Below are 22,716 nucleotides of genomic sequence, written 5' to 3'. Positions count from 1 at the left end.
TTTAAAGAAATAACTCTTTGTGATCAATAAAACTTATTTTGAGTTATCTACAATGTTTTGGGTCTTTGAGAGTTCCAGTTTCCTAAAGGAGAGCAAGAAGCAATCCCCTGGGGAAAGATGTCACGTCCATGCCCCTTTCACTAAGAGCTATAGCCCCCAGGCGCGACGGCACAATTGAAATCAGCCAGCATATCATGAGTTCAAGAAAGCCACCCTGGCCCATTCCAGTGGCCTAACAATATGTTGTTTCCTTAATGTCTTTTACTCGTTTTTTCCCCCTAAAAATAAACCAGCACCAAAATAAGCAACTCCACCATTCTAATAATCAACCCATCATCTTGAGATATACACACACACCCAAGGGACACAAACACATACGTATACACAGATAGAAACATCTTACACAGCTGTTGCTGCGAAATGTTACCAAGCCAACATTAATCTGGGGAGAAGACTGTTACCAGCTTTCATCGCAACCCTGATTAATCATCTCTAAAGACACACATGTCTTTCCTGTTAAAGCTGTCACTGCAGCTTACATGTTGGAAGCAAGAGCTATTCCATCAGGATTTTTAAAAAGAGCTGTTTTCTGTCCTTGATCATTGCTTAGATTTTGACTAAAGACTTAATTTTCACTGGAACAGCCAAAGAGGCTATGGGGCTGGATGCCTAAGCACTCTTACCTGGGAATGCAGGTAAGCACAACTGTACTGACCTAACTCAACCTGAGATGTACTTTGTGAAGAATGGGAAAAGAGTAATGCCTTTTGCTTTGTACCACACGAACCATGGCCCATTAACAAAAATATATATATAACCAATCTATACACATAATAAACATGAAAATACTGTATATATTTGAGTATACGCTTAGTTTTTCAGCCCCTTTTTTAGGCTGAAAAAGCTCCCCTCAAGGTTATTTATTCTTTTACTTAGCCCCCAAGCTGTGGGGCTGTATCTCCCTGGCCAAGCTGTAGAAGACGAAGCTTTCTACAGGAGCTCTTGGTATTATGTCCTGCATGAAAGGCTTCTCTGTGTGGACTGGCCCAAAATGGCTCCTATTCCCTCCAAAAACCCAAAAAGGAGGCAGGACCAGGGAACCTAACTATAATTGACAGGTGGCTTGTCCTATGATTGCAGCCAAAAGAAGCCACCTATCTGCAGAGTCCCTGAAACTTAGGACTACAACAAACATTCAATGCAAAGCAAACAAAATTGGAGCTCCTGGTACAGCTGTACCTGCACAATTATATTTCTGTTAACTTTTTTGGACCAGATCTGGTTTGTTTCTTGAGTTTTGACCAGTGGCACTGCATTTAAGGACCTCTGCGTCTCTTTTCCTTTGTTTTAGTAAACTCTGTTTTGAAGCCACTTTTGAGTCTGGCCCTTTAATTACTTACTTTTACTTAGGCGATCCCTCGTTGGACGAGTAAGATGGTCTTCCATGATGGGTTTCCTTGTGGATTTGTAGGTGGCCCTTTAAGGTGTCTGTGATTCCAACACATGTATTCTCATGGGTCTGTCCCATTCAGACCAAGAGACATCTCAAATTTATTGTGAAGATAGATATTTTTCTATATTTGTGTGCATATGGGAGAAACATACTTTGAGATCTCTGGCGGAAAGATGAGAGAGAAAACTATCCATGATGGGTATACATGCCATATTTGTAATTTCCTTTTGAAAAGTATCTTCTCCAAGCTCTGATGCAGGCAGCTTAAGAGGATGAGGAGGAAGACACGACAGGTCTCCAAATGCCTGAAGCCTCATCTATACAGCCATATAATTCTGTTTCTGATTTCAGTGTTGTACTCCAAAGTAGGAATGCCTCTTTACTTAACCACCACACTCCAGTCCAGTATAAATCAGCAAAGCTATTATTGAAGAATATATACAAAGCAGAGTAGCAAAATAGTAAAAATCATTTAACTCTAGGAATATTCAATAGCTCATAAAATCCAAGGTACTAAAGTTGAATAAAAAAAAAACAGGAATGCAAAAGAATCAGGATACAACAAGGCAGCATGAAATCCATAACACAGAATTCCAGAAGAATTGTTTAAACTTGAAAAACTGAAGACATGAAACTAGAAATACCTTGAAAAACTTGGCTAGAGCTCAACCCAAGATGTTGCTTAAAATCCAACATTGGCTAGACTGGGTAGAAATACTTTTCAGCCTTGAATGCATTTAGTTTACCCTTACAAACAGATAACTTTTTTTCCCTCTAATAAGGGAAATAACCCTCAACAAGACAGAATCAGCTCGGCGGTCATGAAAGCTGTGCCTTCTATCTTTTGGCTCATTAGGCTCTCCACCTGGCTTTTATCATCTGAACTTGCTTCAGCAGGTCCAGAAATCCCATCATCTACTTCCTCATTGACATTAGAGATAAACACTGGCTGAATTACAACATTCAAATCATCTGTCTTGAACTGGATAATACAGCAGTGTAGACTCATATAATCCAATTCAAAGCAGAGAATCTGGATTCAGAAATTGGATTATATGGCAGTATAGATCCAGCCTGAGGCAGGCAATTGATTCCAGCTGTGACTCTTGAAAAACAGGAAGAGAAGAATGCCTTGTTCTTTCCTTCTCTATTAGACTGCTAAAATATTTGACCTATCTAAATAAATTTAAATGTAATGTTCGTTTGTGGGATTAACGGAACTCAAAAACCATTGGACGAATTGACACAAAATTTGGACACAAGACACCTAATAACCCAATGTATGTCCTTTACTCAAAAAGTTGATTTTGTCATTTGGGAGTTGTAGTTGCTGGAATTTATAGTTCACCTACAATCAAAGAGCATTCTGAACTCCACCAATGATGGAATTGAACCAATCTTGGGACACAGAACTCCCATGACCAACAGAAAATACTACAAGGGTTTGGTGGACATTGACCTTGAGTTTGGGAGTCGTAGTTCACTTACATCCAGAGAGCACTTTGGACTCAAACAATGATGGATCTGGACCAAACTTGGCATGAATCCTCAATTTGTCCAAATGTGAATACTGGTGGAGTTTGGGGGAAATAGACCCTGACATTTGGGAGTTGTAGTTTCTGGGATTTATAGTTCACCTACAATCAAAGAGCATGCTGAACCCCACCAAACTTTTGACACAGAACCACCATACTTAAGGCCATCCAGTTCAACTCCCTTCACCAGGGCAAGAAAATGTCCTGTCAAAGAGCCATCCAGCCATAGATATAGATAGATAGATATGATTCACACACACACACACACACACACAGAGAGATATAGTATCATAGATTTGAAAGGGACCCCTGAAGAAGGACAATGATATGTTGCATGTTCCAGAGTAGGCAAACCAGACAATCTCCACATCAACACTGACATGGAAACAACAAGGAATACTGCTTACCCACAAGCAAAAAGAAATAAAATATATTAGAAACCAGCACTTTATTTTCCGGATCACCAGACTGGGCCACAGCAACGCGTGGCAGGGGACGGCTAGTACAAAGTAAATTTATACAACTATAAGAAAATCTTGTCATCGTGTCATTATGGCTTCTAATCACAGATAACCTAATCCTTCAAGACTGGAAAGTGTTCCCAGATGTATGTTTACATCAATAAGGTCTAGAAATACTCCTTTCAGACAAATGAAAGCATAGGTTCTCACGATCCTAAACTTCTGTTACATCCCAAGCTCTGTCTATAATCTCCCATTTACAGAACTACAATTTGGGCTGACATCTAAATATGAATTTTCTATATACTCTCAGCTTTCCAAAGATACTGATATACTACGTGAACGCAATACAATTTGACAAGCTTAACTCTACAGTTTACAACTCTCATGACTTTGACTCTTTCTATTTGTCCTTGCCAGTAGTTATTGACTACATTATTAATTCACGTCCATTCTATTCATCTTCCCGGTGTCCTACTGAGACCTACCTTCATATCTGCTTCACATCAATACATTCCCCGCTCAAGTGCAATTTCAACCTTAACTTTTCAATCAAGCCCTTAGAGAAAAGATAAGAGTGGCAAACATGAAGATGGCTGGGAGAGATAAAATGCTTTCTCCTAATTAATAGCAACTCAAGGGCTATTCCAAGGAATACAGCTGCTAAGTTGCTCTCTTTTTTAGTGGACAAATACAAGCAAAGGAATTCTTGATATGCTGGGAAATAAACTGAGGAAAGCAAGCAGCTAATGGTAAAGGTTTCCCCTGACATTAAGTCTAGTCATGTCTGACTCTTGGGGGTGGTGCTCATCTCCATTTCTAAGCTGAAGAGCCAGTGTTATCCATAAATGCCTCCAAGGTCACGTGGCTGGCATGACTGCATGGGGGGGGGGGGGAACGTTACTGTGCTGGCGCAACTGGCATCACATGTATGTAAAACTTTAAGTTGCAAAGGTTTGAACTGTTGTAACATGTCCAGACTTGCCTGTTTACCTTGTAAATGTATAGTTGAATTGATTGGTTATCTACAGCTGTCAATCAATGTTGCTTTACATCAATTGACAGATTAGAGAGATGGGCCAAAACTAACAAAATGAAGTTTAACAGTGACAAATGCAAGATACTCCACTTTGGCAGGAAAAACGAAATGCAAAGATATAGAATGGGGGATGCCTGGCTCGAGAGCAGTACGTGTGAAAAAGATCTTGGAGTCCTCGTGGACAACAAGTTAAACATGAGCCAACAATGTGATGTGGCGGCAAAAAAAGCCAATGGGATTTTGGCCTGCATCAATAGGAGCATAGTGTCTAGATCGAGGGAAGTAATGCTACCCCTCTATTCTGCTCTGGTTAGACCACACCTGGAATATTGTGTCCAATTCTGGGCACCACAATTCAAGAGAGATATTGAGAAGCTGGAAAGTGTCCAGAGGAGGGCGACTAAAATGATCAAGGGTCTGGAGAACAAGCCCTATGAGGAGCGGCTTAAGGAGCTGGGCATGTTTAGCCTGAAGAAGAGAAGGCTGAGAGGAGATATGATAGCCATGTATAAATATGTGAGAGGAAGCCACAGGGAGGAGGGAGCAAGCTTGTTTTCTGCTTCCCTGGAGACTAGGTCGTGAAACAATGGCTTCAAACTACAAGAAAGGAGATTCCATCTGAACATGAGGAAGAACTTCCTGACCGTGAGAGCCATTCAGCAGTGGAACTCTCTGCCCCGGAGTGTGGTGGAGGCTCCTTCTTTGGAAGCTTTTAAACAGGGGCTGGATGGCCATCTGTCAGGGGTGATTTGAATGCAATATTCCTGCTTCTTGGCAGGGGGTTGGACTGGATGGCCCATGAGGTCTCTTCCAACTCTTTGATTCTATGATTCTATGACTCTTGGGGGTAATGCTCATCTCCATTTCTAAGCTGAAGAGTCAGTGTTGTCCATAAATGCCTCCGAGGTCACGTGGCCAGTATGACTGCATGGAGGGCCGTTACTGTGATGGCACAACTGGTGCCACCTGTATGTAAAACTTTAAGTTGCAAAGCTTTGAACGGTTGTAACATGTCCAGACTTGCCTGTTTACCTTGTAAATGTATAGTTATTTATTTATTTATCGTTTCATCAGCAACCATTGTATTACAATTCTAACAGGGCAAAAACAAACACAGAGATTAGAAAGAAAAAGAAAAAAAAAGGAAGAAAAAAAACCCACACAGATTTTGCAAATTTGGTATTTGGTTAAATGTCCTTTGACCAGTATCTGGCCACTTGGAGTGCCTCTGGGGTTGCCGCAAGAAGGTCCTCCATCGTGCATGTGGCAGGGCTCAGGGTGCATTGCAGCAGGTGGTCAGTGGTTTGCTCTTCTCCGCACTCGCATGCCGAGGATTCCACCCTGTAGCCCCATTTCTGAAGGTTGGCTCTGCATCTCATGGTGCCAGAGCGCAGTCTGTTCAGCGCCTTCCAAGTCGCCCAATCTTCTGTGTGCCCAGGGGGGAGTCTCTCATCTGGTATCACCCATGAATTGAGGTGCTGGGTTTGGGCCTGCCACTTTTGGACTCTCGCTTGCTGGGGTGTTCCAGCGAGTGTCTCTGTAGATCTAAGAAAACTATGTCTTGATAGTTGAATTGATTGGTTATCTACAGTTGAATTGATTGGTTATCTACAGCTGTCAATCAATGTTGTTTTACATCAATTGGCTTGCTCCCCCAGCTCAATTGTTTGGCTCCACCCCTTCCTAGGGAGAAAAACAATACTTTTGTTTTCATTCTAACCACCAAAAGCTCAACGAATGGACGTGCGAAAGGCTTGGCTCAAAGCCCTTGGTCCAGTCATTTCTTACCACCAGTTCTCAAGTTTATGCCCTTAGGATTCATACTTCATGCCCAGGTCATCTGGACGACGTTGAGGAATCTTAAGCGCCTTCAAACCAGTCCTTTGGCATCAAGATGAAGACTTTGTGCCTTCAATATAGGCAATTGGACTGGGGTTGTGAGTGTTTTGACCTCATAGCCATTGAGAAAGAGGGAACTTGGAAGCTACTCAGCTGGAAAGCTCCTTGGACCCAAGACAAGCAGAGACTGTAATGTATATTTTCTTTACCCTTTTGGAACATCAAGTTTAATGCCTCAGAAAGTTTGCCCATGCCTGCTCTACTAGCAGCCAGCTTCTATGCAACTGGTAGAAGGAGAGGCATTCAAGGTCTTCCTTCTGAAACCAACTGTTCTTTCAAGCACTGGGTAGAGACAAAGTTTGCAAAAAAGAACAAAACAACAAACAAAAAAAACCCCACAAAAAAACCCAGGAAAAATATTATCATAACTGTTTCTCAAGTTTATTTCTGAGAACCAAATCACCCCACTGTTATCATCTCCTTCTTCTTAGCTGGTGGCTACCATTCTCGTTTCTATTTTATGAAGTTATTTGGCAATTCTGCCTTCCTGAATCACTTCCCTTGAAACCCTCTGCAGCAACTGATGGGCACCAAAGACTCCTTTCCAAGCAGACAACACAGTATCTGGCTTCTTTTAAAAGTCAGGACAAAAAGGCTCTTCCCATTACTCCATCCATTAAATAAATGAAAACAGGATATTAGGTTAAATCCTAATGACTCACTGGAGTTGATTTGTACATTACTTCAGATCAGCATCAGTAATATTACGCCACTGTCCTCCTTCTGGCAAAATCTCTTTAACGCATAGATTGCACCTGCTACCACCATCAGACTGTCTTGGTGAACAGGAAAATCGATTAATTCTTTGAATTAGTCAAGCAGAAAAGCAGTTCTGGAAGCATTTACAAGGAGAAAACGCAACTTGCCTTTATTAGAGTGTAGGTATGTGGAACCTTGATTTGTTATTCTCTAGGTCAGTGTTTCTCAACCTTCCTAATGCCGTGACCCCTTAATACAGTTCCTCAAGTTGTGGTGACCCCCAACCATAACATTATTTTCGTTGCAACTTCATAACTGTAAATATCTGATATGCAGGATGTATTTTCATTCACTGGACCAAATTGGGCACAAATACCCAATACACCCAAATTTGAATACTGGTAGGGTTGAGGGAGATTGATTTTTGTCATTTGGGAGTTGTAGTTGCTGGGATGTATAGTTAACCTACAATCAAAGAGCATTCTGAATGCCACCAACGATGGAATTGAATCAAACTTGGCACACAGAACTCCCATGAACAACAGATTCAATTCCATCTTTGATGGACATTGACCTTGAGTTTTGGAGTTGTAGTTCACCTACATCCAGGGAGCACTGTGGACTCGAATAATGATGGATCTGGACTAAACTTGGCAATACTCAATATGCCCAAGTATGAACACCAGTGGAGTTTGGGGGAAAATAGACCTTGACCATTTGGGAGTTGTAGTTGCTGGGATTTATAGTTCACCTACAATTAAAGAGCATTCTGAACTCCACCAATGATAGAATTGGGCCAAACTTCCCACACAGAACCCCCATGACTATCAGCAAATGCTGTTTTTTCTGATGGTCTCTGGTAACCCCTCTGACACCCCCCCCGGTGACCCCCCAGGGGTCCTGACCCTCAGATTGAGAAACACTTCTCTTGGTCATAAGTACAATGTATTCTTTGTATCCTAGTTATATAGTACATTGTTCACGTCAGCATATTTTCAATTTTAATCTATTACATTTGGCCTGGCCATTTTTAAAATTGTTTATGTCACTATTGATAATTTTTGTTTATGTGATTTATATGATTTTTATTTTATTGATTGTTTATTGATGTTGTGTTTATTGATGTTTTGTTTGATGTACTTTGGACTTGGCCTCATGTAAGCCGCACCGAGTCCCTTGGGGAGATGGTAACGGGGTGCAAATAAAGATTATTATTATTATTATTATTATTATTGTAGATTTTATGAATCATGATTCTAAGGAGGCATAAATATACAAAAAGACATGATTTGTCTTAGGGCAGTGTTGGGACCCCTGGTCACGAGGGGGTGTCAGAGGGGTCATCAAAGACCACCAGAAAACACAGTATTTTCTGTTGGTCATGGAGGTTCTGTGTGGGAAGTTTGGCCCAATTCAATCCTTGGTAGGGTTTGAATGCTATTTGGTTGTAGGTGAACTATAAATTCCAGCAACTACAACTCCCAAATGTCAAGGTCTATTTTCCCCAAATTCTACTAGTGTTTACATTTGGGCATACTGAGAATTCGTGCCAAGTTTGGTCCAGATCCATCATTGTTTGAGTCTACAGTTCCCTCCGGATGTAGGTAAACTACAACTCCCAAAACTCAAGGTCAATGTCCACCAAACCCTTCCAGTATTTTCTGTTGGTCATGGGAATTCTGTGTACCAAGTTTGATTCAGTTCCCATCGTTGGTGGAGTTCAGAAAGCTCTTTGATTGTCGGTGAACTATAAATCACAGCAACTACAACTCCCACAGGACAAAATCAATACCCTCCCCCAATCTGTTACTATTCATAACAGCAGCAAAATGAGTTATGAAGTAGCAACAAAACTAATTTTATGGTTGGGGGTCACCATAACAAGACGAAGTGTATTAAGGGGTTGTGGCATTAGGAAGGTTGAGAACCACTGTCTTAGGGGATCAGGCCAAGTTTCCTGTGATGAGTAGCAGCCAATCAGATGTGTCCTTTAGTATATCTTAAGCTGTCTGCTGAAGTAATGACCTCTTCCATCTATTTTTCTCCTGAAGCTGGCATCCAGAGGTATACTGACTGTGGAGCATACAGATTGTGTTCGGAATCCGTCATGCCTCATTACCTTCTTTGCTGGGCCAGCTTTGAAATGTACAAGACCTCAGAGGAAGAGATCTGAATAACCTGCTCAAAATCCCTTCCTGGAACCAAAAAGAGGCTGAAGGACTAGACTTCACTTCATCCCTTCAGCTGTAGCCAACATGGCTAACAGATTAGACCCCAGATCCACCACCTCAGACCTCAGGAACAAAACTGTTAGCGCGCCCGAACTCAAATGAGGTGGAGGCACATTTCTGGCAGCATGAAATCAACCATCTCTGACCGTCTTGCTGATACCAGTGCTCTGCACTTGCTAGTTTGTAAATTCTCCAAGAATTTTAGTTATGGGGCATCAGGGTTTTTCCCCCCTACGTTTCTCTAGCTGGTTGTCAGTTCCAAGGTGTCTTTGTATTGCAACTTTGACCCTTCCTAGAGTGTGGCTGGAGAAGCATGCTCCAAGATTATCCCCAGAAATCTGATCTAATCCTTCTTACACAGACCAAAATTGTCTCAAATTCTGTGTTAAGCATCAGTGTGAAGTCTTAGTTCTGCTTTCCCCTCCTCTGCTTTAGTTCTCCCCTGTTCATAGGCTTTCCTAATAGTGTAGTTACCTTCCTCTGTATTAGTTTTTGGGTGGAGCTTAAACACCCCTCAGAGGGCAATCTTAGTTGGTCTATTCCTTTTCCCTGCACAAAGCTCTTTGCTGCAATCCTCCTTCTTTCTACAGCAGACCTAACAACAACAATAACTACTACTACTACTTTATTTTTATACCCCACCTCCATCTCCCTTAAGGGACTTGGGGCGGCTTACAAAGGGACAAGCTCAGAGAGCACAAAGTTAAAAACATAAATTAATAAGATAGCATCAAAACAGACCAAATAAAAAACATAACACAATAAAACATAACATCATAAAACAGTACCAAACTGTGCCGTTACACCCAGATGCTTTATAAAAAACAAACTGTGATGTGATGTCCCTATGTCTGGGCAAACTGCTGGGGCTTTCTTGAGAAAATTGAGATAATCAGCAATTGAGTCTATTGCAAGTTCTGAACGTCAGAAAGGATAACAGTCAATAGATAAAATCAAATAGATATTCTTTCTTTCTCTTCTCCACCAGTTACTGCATCGGCCTTCTCCAAGTGGCAAAGGGTCCAGGAATCCCTCACCCTAATCCAGAGCCTCTATCTTTAGAAAGAACCAACCTTTCCCTATCTATCTAGGCTTAAGACTAGCCTTAGAGAAAAGCAATGCAGTCTATCTCCCTATAAACTCTATAAAACTCAATTCTATCTATGACTCAATTTAGCTACTCTAACTATAATATTTTAATTCTCAATTAATCTTACCTAACTATAACTCAATTAAGCTTACCTCAATTCTCTAACTCAATTGTTCTCAATTAAGCTTACCTAACTATAACTCAACTCTCAAATTTCAATTGTTTTTGCGGTGGTTTGTCAGAGCTACCTTTTCTTGGCCTCCAGCACATCCAATTGCTTCTTTTGAACTGAATAGGGCAGGGAGATTCTAAAATGGAGAGTCTCCCCAGGAGGAAGGGCGGGCTCTAAGAGCTGCTCCCTAGACCAATCACTGCAAAGAGTTTGCAGACTGGCTTTTCCCCGCCTTTGGCTGCAAACTCCAGGCCCTGCAAGGCTGCAGCAGCTTCTAAGAGAAGCTTCTAAGCAGCTTCTAAGAGAAAGACAAGGGGCAGCCACTTCAAGCAACCAAAAAAGCAATATAAACCAGTCTCCTGGGAGACGGAACACAAACAGAGTGATAAAAGTGCTGAAAGCACTACAGTCTTTTAGAGGTTTTGATATTGTCTGGAATCCTAGGCCTAGCAATCCAAAACAGGCATTCTTAGCACCTTCTGCTGCAGCATTTAGAAGTATTTTATACCAACAGTCCAAAGGACAACACAAGCTTTTGGCCAGCCTAAGCTTCACAGAAAAGAAGATTAAGGCAATTTATAACCATCGCTTTGCACCAGAGGCAAAAGAGACTTTCAAAGACCCCAGAAAGATGCCTGCAACCAACAAGATCTCCCTTTGTAATGTGTTGTTTTGAGTTACCTTATGATACTCCTGGGTGGAGTTAACCCTTCGTTCATCTTGTTTCAGTAAATTCATTTGGTTATCTTTTCACCTTGCCTCAAAGTGCCTCTGTGTGTTAAGGGTCTCAATCTTAACAGAAGGTATACAGATAGCCCCTGAGTAAAGCCAGACAGTATAGTTTTCCCAAAGGCTCGGGCATGCCGTCACAATCAGAGTACTTTGGCAACTCAGTGTACACACAAGTTCCTTTCTTCTCTAGGGGTATGGAAGGGGAAAATAGATTTATTTTGGGTTCCTCCCATCTCTGCCTTCAACTGGGGAAGATGGAGAAGACAGTTGAGGAGGACATGGGGAGGAGCAGGGAGCTCCTCTTCAGTTAGCCCTCTCTAATAATAATAATATTAATAATAATAATAAAATACTTTATTTTTATACCCCGCCAACCATATCCCCTAGAGCAGAGGTTCTCAACCTTCCTAATGCTGTGACCCCTTAATACAGCTCCTCATGTTGTGGTGACCCCCAACCATAATGTTATTTTCATTGCTACTTCATAACTGTAATTTTGCTACTGTTGTGAATAGTAGAGCAAATATCCGACATGCCAGATATATTTTCATTCACTGGATTAAATTTGACACAAGTCCCTGATACGCTGAAATTTGAATACTGGCGGTTGGGAGGGATTGATTTTGTCATTTGGGAGTTGTAGTTTCTGGGATTTATAGTTCACCTATAATCTAAGAGCATTCTGAACTCCACCAACAATGGAATCGAACCCAACTTGGCACACCGAACTCCCACAACCAAGAGAAAATACTGGAAGGGTTTGATGGGCATTGACCTTGACGTTTGGAGTTGTAGTTCACCTATATCCAGAGGGCACTGTGGACTCAAACAATGATGGATCTGGATCAAACTTGGCATGAATACTCGATATGTCCAAATGTGGACACTGGTGGAGTTTGGGGGAAATAGACCTTGACATTTGGGAGTTGTAGTTGCTGGGATTTATAGTTCACCTACAATCAAAGAGCATTCTGACCCCCACCAATGAGAGAATTGAGCCAAACTTTGCACACAGAGCCCCCATGCCTTGAAGGGGCTTGTTCATGTGAGCCTCCCTCCAGTCTTGCACACTCTTCCTCGTTTGCAAATGCACGCCATGCGCTGAGCATACCTGCTCTCCCCTCCTCACTTAGAGTCACAACATGCAGAGGGCTTTTGATGGGAGGATTCACCGCCTGTTTCTGAAAAGGGAAAGAAGGATAGGCAGAGAGATCTTCAGCCTTCTCTGCCAAAGGGGTTCCTCAGACCAGCAGAAGTATATGTTTTCTGATGCTCTTTGGCGACCCCTCTGAAACCCCTTCGTGACCCCCCGACCCCCAGGTTGAGAAACGCTGCCCTAGAGGAATCGGGGCAGCTTACAAGGGACACGCCCAAGATTACAATTAAAACAAACATGTAAAACACTTTAACCAATTAAAACATGAGATAAAACTAATAACACAATTGAAAGCAATATAAAAACAATACGGCTGAAAGAAACATAGCTGAGGTACAGATTCAATGAGTGCAATGCATTTTTACAGGAGTGCAGGAAAGTGCAACAATACAGTAAAATGGGCAGGAAATACTGTCTCTTCTTTACCCAAGGGCTTCGGACAGAGGAAAAGCAATGAAATAGTATAGTAGAGTCAGCTGGGTGTAGTGGTCTGAATGCTGGATTAGGACACAAGGAGATCAGGGTTTAAATCCATGGCTGGCCATGGAAGCCAATTTCCAATGACCTTTTTCTTTGCTTAGGTACTCCCTGTAGCTTCCCTTTTCCTCATTAAATGCTGGATTTATCCCTGCTTTTTGTTTTCTCTAAAAATATTTTTTCTCTAAAATTCCCATTGACCCCATTTAGGTTCATTCCAACCCATTTCCACATCTGTTTGCAAATGTAAAAAAGAAGTCTGTGTGATTAGGTTCTTGTGGGTTTTTTCGGGCTATAGAGCCATGTTCTAGAGGCATTTCTCCTGACGTTTCGCCTGCATCTATGGCAAGCATCCTCAGAGGTTGTGAGGTCTGTTGGAAGTAGGAAAAATGGGTTTATATATCTGTGGAATGGCTGGGGTGGGGCAAGGAGCTTTGGACATACAAACAATCTACAAATCCACCAAGAAAATCCAACAAATGCTACGTTCAGCAAAGGACAAGAGGGATCCTCTCACCTCTGCAGGAGTCTACCGTATACCATGCAGCTGTGGACAAGTCTACAGAGGGACCACCAAACGCAGCGCCCAGACACGCATCAAGGAACATGAAAGGCACTGCAGACTACTTCAACCAGAGAAGTCAGCCATAGCAGAGCACCTGATGAACCATCCTGGACACAGCATATTATTTGAGAACACAGAAATGCTGGACCACACCAACAACCACCATGTCAGACTACACAGAGAAGCCTACACCATGTCAGACTACACAGAGAACAGATTTTCCCAGGCTCAGGCAGGCCTTCAAATGCTAATGAAGGTGATCAGCCAAACATTCACACCTAACTGCAGCAGGGAAGAGCTCCTTGCCCCACCCCAGCCATTCCACAGATATATAAACCCATTTTTCCTACTTCCAACAGACCTCACAACCTCTGAGGATGCTTGCCATAGATGCAGGCGAAACGTCAGGAGAAAATGCCTCTAGAACATGGCTCTATAGCCCGAAAAAACCCACAAGAACCTAGTGATTCCAGCCATGAAAGCCTTCGACAATACAGTCTGTGTGATTGCTTTTCTGCATTTTTGCATCTGTTTCTCCTCACATCAGCATTTCTGTTCATAACAATAACACACACAAATAATTTTAACCGAATGGAGAAGCAAATAAGTATGAAATACACGGAAAAAAAAAAGAATTAGACAGGAAAAAGAGAAAACAGATCCAGGGAAAAATAAGATCAATATTACGTAATGTTGAACTCTCTACTATAAATTTAAATATATGTTGCCAAGCCTGGATTTTATTTCCCCTGGTTCATAGTGATGACCATTATAATTGAAATCAGCATGAAGGAAAAGCCAATACAAATACAGCTTTGTGCAGTGACTAGAGCAAGTACTGAATCTAATGAGAACTGTGGTGTACAGTCTTCTGGAAACAGATGTACAGAGAGATCAATATGCTTTTCTGGGAACTAGGGCAACAACAGTCACCAGAGACATGTAAGAGATAGAGGTAATCCACTCTGCTACCATTAGTAAGATATATTTTTAAAGGTTTCTATTTCCAGAAAACACTCATATAGAACCACAGAATCACAAAGTTGGAAAATACCTCAAAGACCATCGCATCCAACCCCCTGCCATGCAGGAAAACACTATCAAAACACTCCTGAAAGATGCCCATCCAGCTTCTACGTAAAACCTCCAGAGAAAGAAACAACACCGGACCCCAAGGAAGATTAGAGAGATGGGCCAAAACTAACAAAATGAAGTTCAACAGGGACAATGTAAGATACTCCACTTGGGCAGGAAAAACGAAATGCAAAGATACAGAATGGGGGACAATGCCTGGCTCGAGAGCAGTACGTGTGAAAAAGATCTTGGAGTCCTCGTGGACAACAAGTTAAACATGAGCCAACAATGTGATGTGGCGGCAAAAAAAGCCAATGGGATTTTGGCCTGCATCAATAGGAGCATAGTGTCTAGATCTAGGGAAGTAATGCTACCCCTCTATTCTGCTCTGGTTAGACCACACCTGGAATATTGTGTCCAGTTCTGGGCACCACAATTCAAGAGAGATATTGACAAGCTGGAAGTGTCCAGAGGAGGGCGACTAAAATGATCAAGGGTCTGGAGAACAAGCCCTATGAGGAGCGGCTTAAGGAGCTGGGCATGTTTAGCCTGAAGAAGAGAAGGCTGAGAGGAGATATGATAGCCATGTATAAATATGTGAGAGGAAGCCACAGGGAGGAGGGAGCAAGCTTGTTTTCTGCTTCCCTAGAGACTAGGATGCAGAACAATGGCTTCAAACTACAAGACAGGAGATTCCATCTGAACATGAGGAAGAACTTCCTGACTGTGAGAGCCGTTCAGCAGTGGAACTCTCTGCCCCGGAGTGTGGTGGAGGCTCCTTCTTTGGAAGCTTTTAAACAGAGGCTGGATGGCCATCTGTCAGGGGTGATTTGAATGCAATATTCCTGCTTCTTGGCAGGGGGTTGGACTGGATGGCCCATGAGGTCTCTTCCAACTCTATGATTCTATGATTCTAAGCATATTCCACTGTTGAATAGCTCTTACCATCACAAAGTTTTTCCTTATTTTTTGGTGGAATCTCTTTCCTGGCACTTTGAATCCATTGCTCCAGAAAGCAAACTTGTTCCCTCCTCATATGCAAACCCACTTTGGGATTTTTTTATTATTATATAAAACACCATTCAACCTGTATCATTCTTTTGCAAGTCTACTCCAATAACCTCACTCGAAGCCACATTATAAAAATGAGCTGTCAATGTTGTTTTGTTCTGAGAACAGAACTTCTCTCCTGTGGGAAATATACTGTATATACTCCAGTATAAGCCTAGTTTTTCAGCCCCTTTTTTAGGCTGAAAAAGTCCCCCTCGGCTTATACTGGAGTCAAGGTTATTTATTATTTTACTCTATTATTATTATTATTATTATTATTATTATTATTATTTCATTTATTATTTTATCCTATTTATTATTATTACATTTATCATTTTACTCTATTATACATTTATTATTTTACTCTATAATTGTTGTTATTGCTACATTTATTATTTTACTCTTTTTATTATTGTTATTATTACATTTGTTATGTTGCTCTCTTTATTATTATTGGAAGGAAAAGTAAGCAAATTTACATTGAAGAAGGTAAATAATCATTTAATCAGAGTTGGACAGTCTTATCTTAAATTACCATTTTTGTAAGTATTCAAAAACATATAACCTCCTCAATTAATGTAATTTAATTGGTATCTATTTTTATTTTGCAATTTACCAGTAGCTGCTGCATTTCCCACCCTCGGCTTATACTCGAGTCAATCCGTTTTCTCAGTTTTTTGTGGTAAAATTAGGTGCCTCCGTTTATATTCAGGTCGGCTTATACTCGAGTATATATGGTAAAAGGAAGAGGGGCCGACCAAGGGCAAGATGGATGGATGGCATCCTTGAAGTGACTGGACTGACCTTGAAGGAGCTGGGGGTGGTGACGGCCGACAGGGAGCTCTGGCGTGGGCTGGTCCATGAGGTCACGAAGAGTCGGAGACGACTGAACGAATGAACAACAACATACCGTATATACGGTATTTTTTCTCCAAAAGATAGTGTAATTATGTAATAACATAATAGTCAATTACTAGGGCACAATAGTCAATTACTAGGGTTGCTAACAGTTACTGTGCTTGCTTTGCATTCCGCTTTAATTAGATTGTCACAGAATACTCCTTATATCTCCTGACCATTTGCAATCGCTCTCTCCTTCTATGGAACTGAATGGGTGCATAAATTTGCCCACTCCACCTGAAACTATGACCAATATCCTGGTCATGTTTAACAAAGCAAAAAGAAATGTCAGCGTGTTACATGATATGTTAGGCTGGATCTAAAGTAAAGGTTTCCCCTTGACATTAAGTTCAGTTGTGTCCAACTCTGGGGGTTGGTGCTATCTCCATTTCTAAGCCAAAGAGCTGGCGTTGTCCGTAGACATCTCCAAAGTCATGTGTCCAGTGGGACTGCATGGAGTGCTGTTACCTTCCCGCAGAAGCAGTACCTATTGATCTTCTCACATTTGCATGTTTTTGAACTGCTAGGTTGGCAGAAGCTGGGACTAACAGCGGGAGCTCACCCTGCTCCCTGGATTCGAGCCACCAACCTTTTGGTCAGCAAATTCAGCAGCTTAGTGCTTTAACCTTCTGGATTTACACTGCCCTATATCCCAGGATTTGATCCCAGATTATCTGCTTTGAACTGGATTATATGAATCTACACTGCCGGATAATCTGGGATCAGATCCTGAGATATAGAACAACTAAATGGTTCTGGCCCAACTTACCTGTCCGAACATATCTCCTCTTACGAAGCACTGAGGACTTTAAGATCATCTGGGGAGGCCCTGCTCTCAGTCCTGCCTTCGTCACAAGTACGTTTGGCAGGGACGAGAGACAGGGCCTTCTCAGTAGTGACCCCTTGGCTATGAGAACGCTCTCCCTAGCGAGATCAAATCTGCTCCCTCCCTCTTAATGTTTCGGAGGCAAGTTAAAATGTGGCTGTTTGAGCAAGCGTTCACAAATACAAAGTAGCTAATATAGGAAATCGAATGACCTGACAATGGAACTGGACAATGCTTGATAATAATGAGACGCTGATGACGTTTTTACTGCTTTGGTGATGTTTCATATATTTAATGTTTTATCTATATTATGTTTTATGTATACTGATTTGTTGGAAACCGCCTTGAGTCGCCGATTGGCTGACAAACCAATGTGAGTGCTGCATGTGTGCTTGTAAAGCAAATGATTGGACTTATGGTCACATTTTGACAACAGCTAAGAAAGTGCACTCCTGTGTGTAAAACTACTGCATTCCTGTGTGTAAAAGTAGCCTAGTTGCCTATCATGATTCTGGGCCAGGTTTGTATGGAAGGAAAGAAAGATAAATAAATAAATAAGATAGCTAGATAGAGGTAATGGCTAAAATATGATGAGCCACAAACAATTTCATTAAACCACATGTGTCAAATTCAAGATCTCAGGCCAAATCTGTCACTCCAGGCCCTTTTTTGTCACTCTCCAGATGCTAAACTACAACTCCTGTATTCCTCGCCATTAGACATCATAACTACAGCTGATGGGAGTTGTGATACAGCCATATCTGGAAGGCTGTATCACAACTCCCAGTTTAGTCACTATCAAGATAGTCAAGATAGTGACTAAACATTTTAAATTCAGACAAGACAGAGGTACTCCTGGTCAGTCGCAAGGCCGAACAGGGTATAGGGTTACAGCCTGTGTTGGATGGGGTTACATTCCCCCTGAAGACGCAGGTTCGCAGCTTGGGAGTGATCCTGGACTCATCGCTGAGCCTTGAACCTCAAGTCTCGGCGGTGACCAGGGGAGCATTTGCACAGTTAAAACTTGTGCGCCAGCTGCGCCTGTACCTTGGGAAGTCTGACTTGGCCACGGTAGTCCAAGCTCTGGTTACATCCCGTATAGACTACTGCAACGCTCTCTACGTGGGGTTGCCTTTGAAGATGGTCTGGAAACTTCAACTAGTCCAACGAATGGCAGCCAGGTTGTTAACAGGAGCGGCGCTCAGGGAGCATACAACCCCTTTGTTGCGCCAGCTCCACTGGCTACCAATTTGCTCCCAGGCCCAATTCAAAGTGCTGATTTTGGCCTATAAAGCCCTAAACGGTTCTGGCCCAACTTACCTGTCTGAACGTATCTCCCCTTACGAACCACTGAGGACTTTAAGATCATCTGGAGAGGCCCTGCTCTTGGTCCCGCCTTTGTCACAAGCACGTTTGGCAGGGACGAGAGACAGGGCCTTCTCAGTGGTGGCCCTCGGCTATGGAACACCCTCCCTAGGGAGATTAGATCAATGCTGATGATGTTGCTTTTATTGCTTTTATGATGTTTTATACTGTTTAATGTTTTTCATTTATTACGTTTTATGTATACTGATTTGTTGGAAACCGCCTTGAGTCACCAATTGGCTGAGAAAGGCGGTATACAAATAGAGTAAATAAATAAATAAATATATGTTTTTTGTGCAGTGGCATGTCTTTGTCCATGGCAGTTCAAAGACATGGCTTATCAGTTTAACAGAAGAGTTACCTGTGTGCCATTACATGAATGCTTGTGAACATCGCTTTTTCAAAGGGTTGACTTCTAACTGGCCCCTCCCCCTTCTGGCACCAATTGACTGCTCTGGCCAGAGAGAAGACAGAGAAGACACTGCCATCTTGTCTTCTGCCTATATCATCACTTCAGAGGCCCCTCCCCCTTCTGGCACCAACGACTGCTCTGACCAGAGAGAAGACAGAGGGGAGCAGAAGACACTGCCATCTTCTGCCTATATCATCACTTCAGAGGCCCCTCCCCCTTCTGGCACCAATTGACTGCTCTGGCCAGAGGGAAGACAGAGGGGAGCAGAAGACACTGCCATCTTGTCTTTACTAATAATATAATATAGTATATTGTATATACGTATAATATTTATAATATTATAATGTAATACAATATAATACTAGTAATAATAATTCAATATTATAATTATAACTAGCTTGGGGACCCGGCGTTGCCCGGGTTATTAGAGAAAGTGGGTAATGGTGGTTCTGTATGCCAAGTTTGGTCTTTATTGGTCATTGGATAACGGCTGCATTATTTTCAGGAAGTGAGTGAAGGTACTTGAAGTCCCATCATCCATGGGCCATCCTCCTACAAACAGCAGCAGGATATAGAGTGGGTCATGGGGGCTCTGTATGCCAAGTTTGGTCTTTATCAGTCATTAGATGAGGGTGGCAGTGGTGTCAGTAAGTGAGTGAAGGTATTGCAAGTCCCATCATCCAAAGTCCATCCCCTTTCAAATTGCAGCAGGATGTAGAGTGGATCATGGGGGCTCTGTGTGCCAAGTGTGGTATTGATTGGTCATTAGAAGAGGGTTGCAGCAATCTTTGGAAGGGAGTGGAGGTACTTGAAGTCCCATCATCCATGGTCTGTCCACCTCCAAACTGCACCAGGATGTAGAGTGGGTCATTGGAGCTCCATGTGCCAAGTTTAGTCTTGATTAGTCATTGGCGAGGGTCTCAGTGGTCTCAGGAAGTGAGCAAAGGTACTGCAAGTCCCATCATCCATCTCCAAAGTTTTCCAAATAACACCAGGACGTAAAGTGGGTCATGAGAGGTCTATGTGCCAAGTTTGGTGTTGATCCGTCATTGGATGAGGTTTTGCAGAGGTCTCAGAAAGTGAGTGAAGGTACTGGAAGTTCCATCATCCATGGTCCACCCTTCTCCAAAACTGCAGCAGGATGTAGAGTGGGTCATGGGGGCTCTGTGTGCCAACTTTGGTCTTGATTGGTCATTAGATGAGTTTTGCAGCAGTCTTGGGTAGTGTAGGTACTTGAAGTCCCATCATCCATGGTCTGTCGTCCTCCAAACTGCTCCAGGATGTAGAGTGGGTCATTGAAGCTCCATGTGCCAAGTTTAGTCTTGATGAGTCATTGGCGAGGGTCTCAGTGGTCTCAGGAAGTGAATGAAGTGACTGCAAGTCCCATCATCCATCTCCAAAGTTTTCCAAACAACACCAGGACGTAACGTGGGTCGAGAGGTCTATGTGCCAAGTTTGGTCTTGATCCGTCATTGGATGAGGTTTGCAGAGGTCTCAGAATGCGAGTGAAGGTACTGGAAGTTCCATCATCCATGGTCCACCCTTCTCCAAAACTGCAGCAGGATGTAGAGTGGGTCATGGGGGCTCTGTGTGCCAACTTTGGTCTTGATTGGTCATTAGATGAGTTCTGCAGCAGTCTTGGGGAGTGGAGGTACTTGAAGTCCCATCATCCATGGTCTGTCCTCCTCCAAAGTGCACCAGGATGTAGAGTGGGTCATTGGAGCTCCATGTGCCAAGTTTAGTATTGATGAGTCATTGGTGAGGGTCTCAGTGGTCTCAGGAAGTGAGTGAAGTGACTGCAAGTCCCATCATCCATTGTCAAATTCTTCCAAACCGCACCAGGATGTAGAGTGGGTCATGCTGGGTCTCTGTGTAAATTGTGGTCCTGATCCATCATTGTTGGCTGTTATAATGGTCTTAGGAAGGGAGTGCAGGTATTGCAAGTCCCATCGTCCATGGTGCATCCTCCTTCAAACTGCACCTGGATGTAGAGTGCGTCATGGAGACTCAGTGTGCCAAGTTTGGTATTTTTTGGTAATTGGATGAGGGTTGCAGTGGTCTGAAGAATGAGCAATGGTACTGCAAGTCCCATAATCCATGGTCCATCCCCAGCCAAACCACACCAGGACATAAAGTGGGTCATGAGAGGTCTCAGTGCGAAGTTTGGTCCTGATCAGTCATTGGATAAGGTTAACAGCGGTCTCAGAATGTGAGTGGTGGTACTGCAAGTCCCATCATCCATGGTTCATAGTCCTCCAAACTGCAGTAGGATGTGGAGTGGGTGATGGGGGCTCTGTGTGCCTATTTCGGTCTGTATTGGGAGTGTTCTGACCCCGCCCCCTTTGGCCTTTCCTTTCCTCTCTTTCTCATCTCGGAATGTTGGATTTGAGGCTGGCCAATCAGAGACCATATGCAAATTTCCTTCTGTCATGCACCGTTTCTGCCATGAACCCTCTTCTCCACCAGGGGCTCCTATTGAAGCTGACCAATCAGAGACCATATGCAAATAGCACCACAGCGGCAGCCAATCAGAACGCTGCCACATACAACGCCCGCCGCCCTTCCTCTGTCCGATACAAACACTCTTCTTTATTATATACTAGCTTGGGGACCCGGCGCTGCCCGGGTTTTTTGAGAAAGGAATTATGTATCAAGGTTGGTCTTTATCAGTTATTTATATGACTCACAGTTGTCTCAGAAAGTTAGTGAAGTTACTGTGAGTCCCATTATCTGTGGTCCTTCCCACTCCAAACTGCACCAGGATGGAAAGTTAGTCATGGGGGTTTTGTATGCCAAGTTTGGACTTGATCGGTCATTAGATGAGTGTTGCAGAGGTCTTGGGAAGTGAGTGGAGGTACTTGAAGTCCCATCATCCATAGTCTGTACTCCCCAAACCTCACCAGAATGTTGAGTTGGCCATGGGGGCTCTATGTTCCAAGTTTGGTCTTTATTGGTTTTTGAATGAGTGTCGCTATGGTTTCAGGAAGTGAGTGAACGTACTGCAAGTCCCATCATCCATCGTCCATCCTTCAAACAGCACCAGGATGTAGGGTGGGTCATGGGGGCTCTGTGTGCCAAGTTTGGTCTTGATTAGTCATTGGTGAGGGTCTCAGTGGTCTCAGAAAGTGAGTGAGGTTACTGCAAGTCCCATCATCCAGCACCACAGCGGCAGCCAATCAGAACGCTGCCACATACACCGCCCGCCGCCCTTCCTCTGTCCGATACAAACACTCTTCTTTATTATATATATAGATTATATATTTAATTACATGTAATATTACTAATAATATTACAATATAATGGTATAGTGCAATATAGTAATATATACTGATATTGTACTTTGTTAATATAATATATTGTATGAAAATACATATTGTAAGCCGCTCTGAGTCCCCTTCGGGGTGAGAAGGTCGGCATATAAGCGCCGTAAATAAATAAATAAATAAATAAATAACTAGGTCATGCCTTTCCTTGACTAGTGGTTTTCAAAAGGCAGTCTCGAGATATTCATGGAGATTCACATTTGCCAAAAAGATATGACATCATTTTTTCTTTGCAAAAAGGTTATGAATGCCATAGA

At 42.6% G+C, this 22,716-nt stretch overlaps 1 protein-coding gene across 1 annotated transcript in view; it reads right to left on the bottom strand.

Moving 5' to 3' along the window:
• Window positions 1-22,716, bottom strand: part of BEAN1 (brain expressed associated with NEDD4 1) — a 62,278-nt gene that overhangs the window by 22,205 nt on the left and 17,357 nt on the right. The window lies entirely within an intron of this gene.

This window comes from Anolis sagrei, chromosome 8 (assembly GCF_037176765.1).
Source record: "Anolis sagrei isolate rAnoSag1 chromosome 8, rAnoSag1.mat, whole genome shotgun sequence".
Taxonomy (NCBI): Eukaryota; Metazoa; Chordata; class Lepidosauria; order Squamata; family Dactyloidae; genus Anolis; species Anolis sagrei.
The sequence above is the reverse complement of the archived record's forward strand: the minus strand, read 5'-3'. Positions and strand labels throughout refer to the sequence as shown.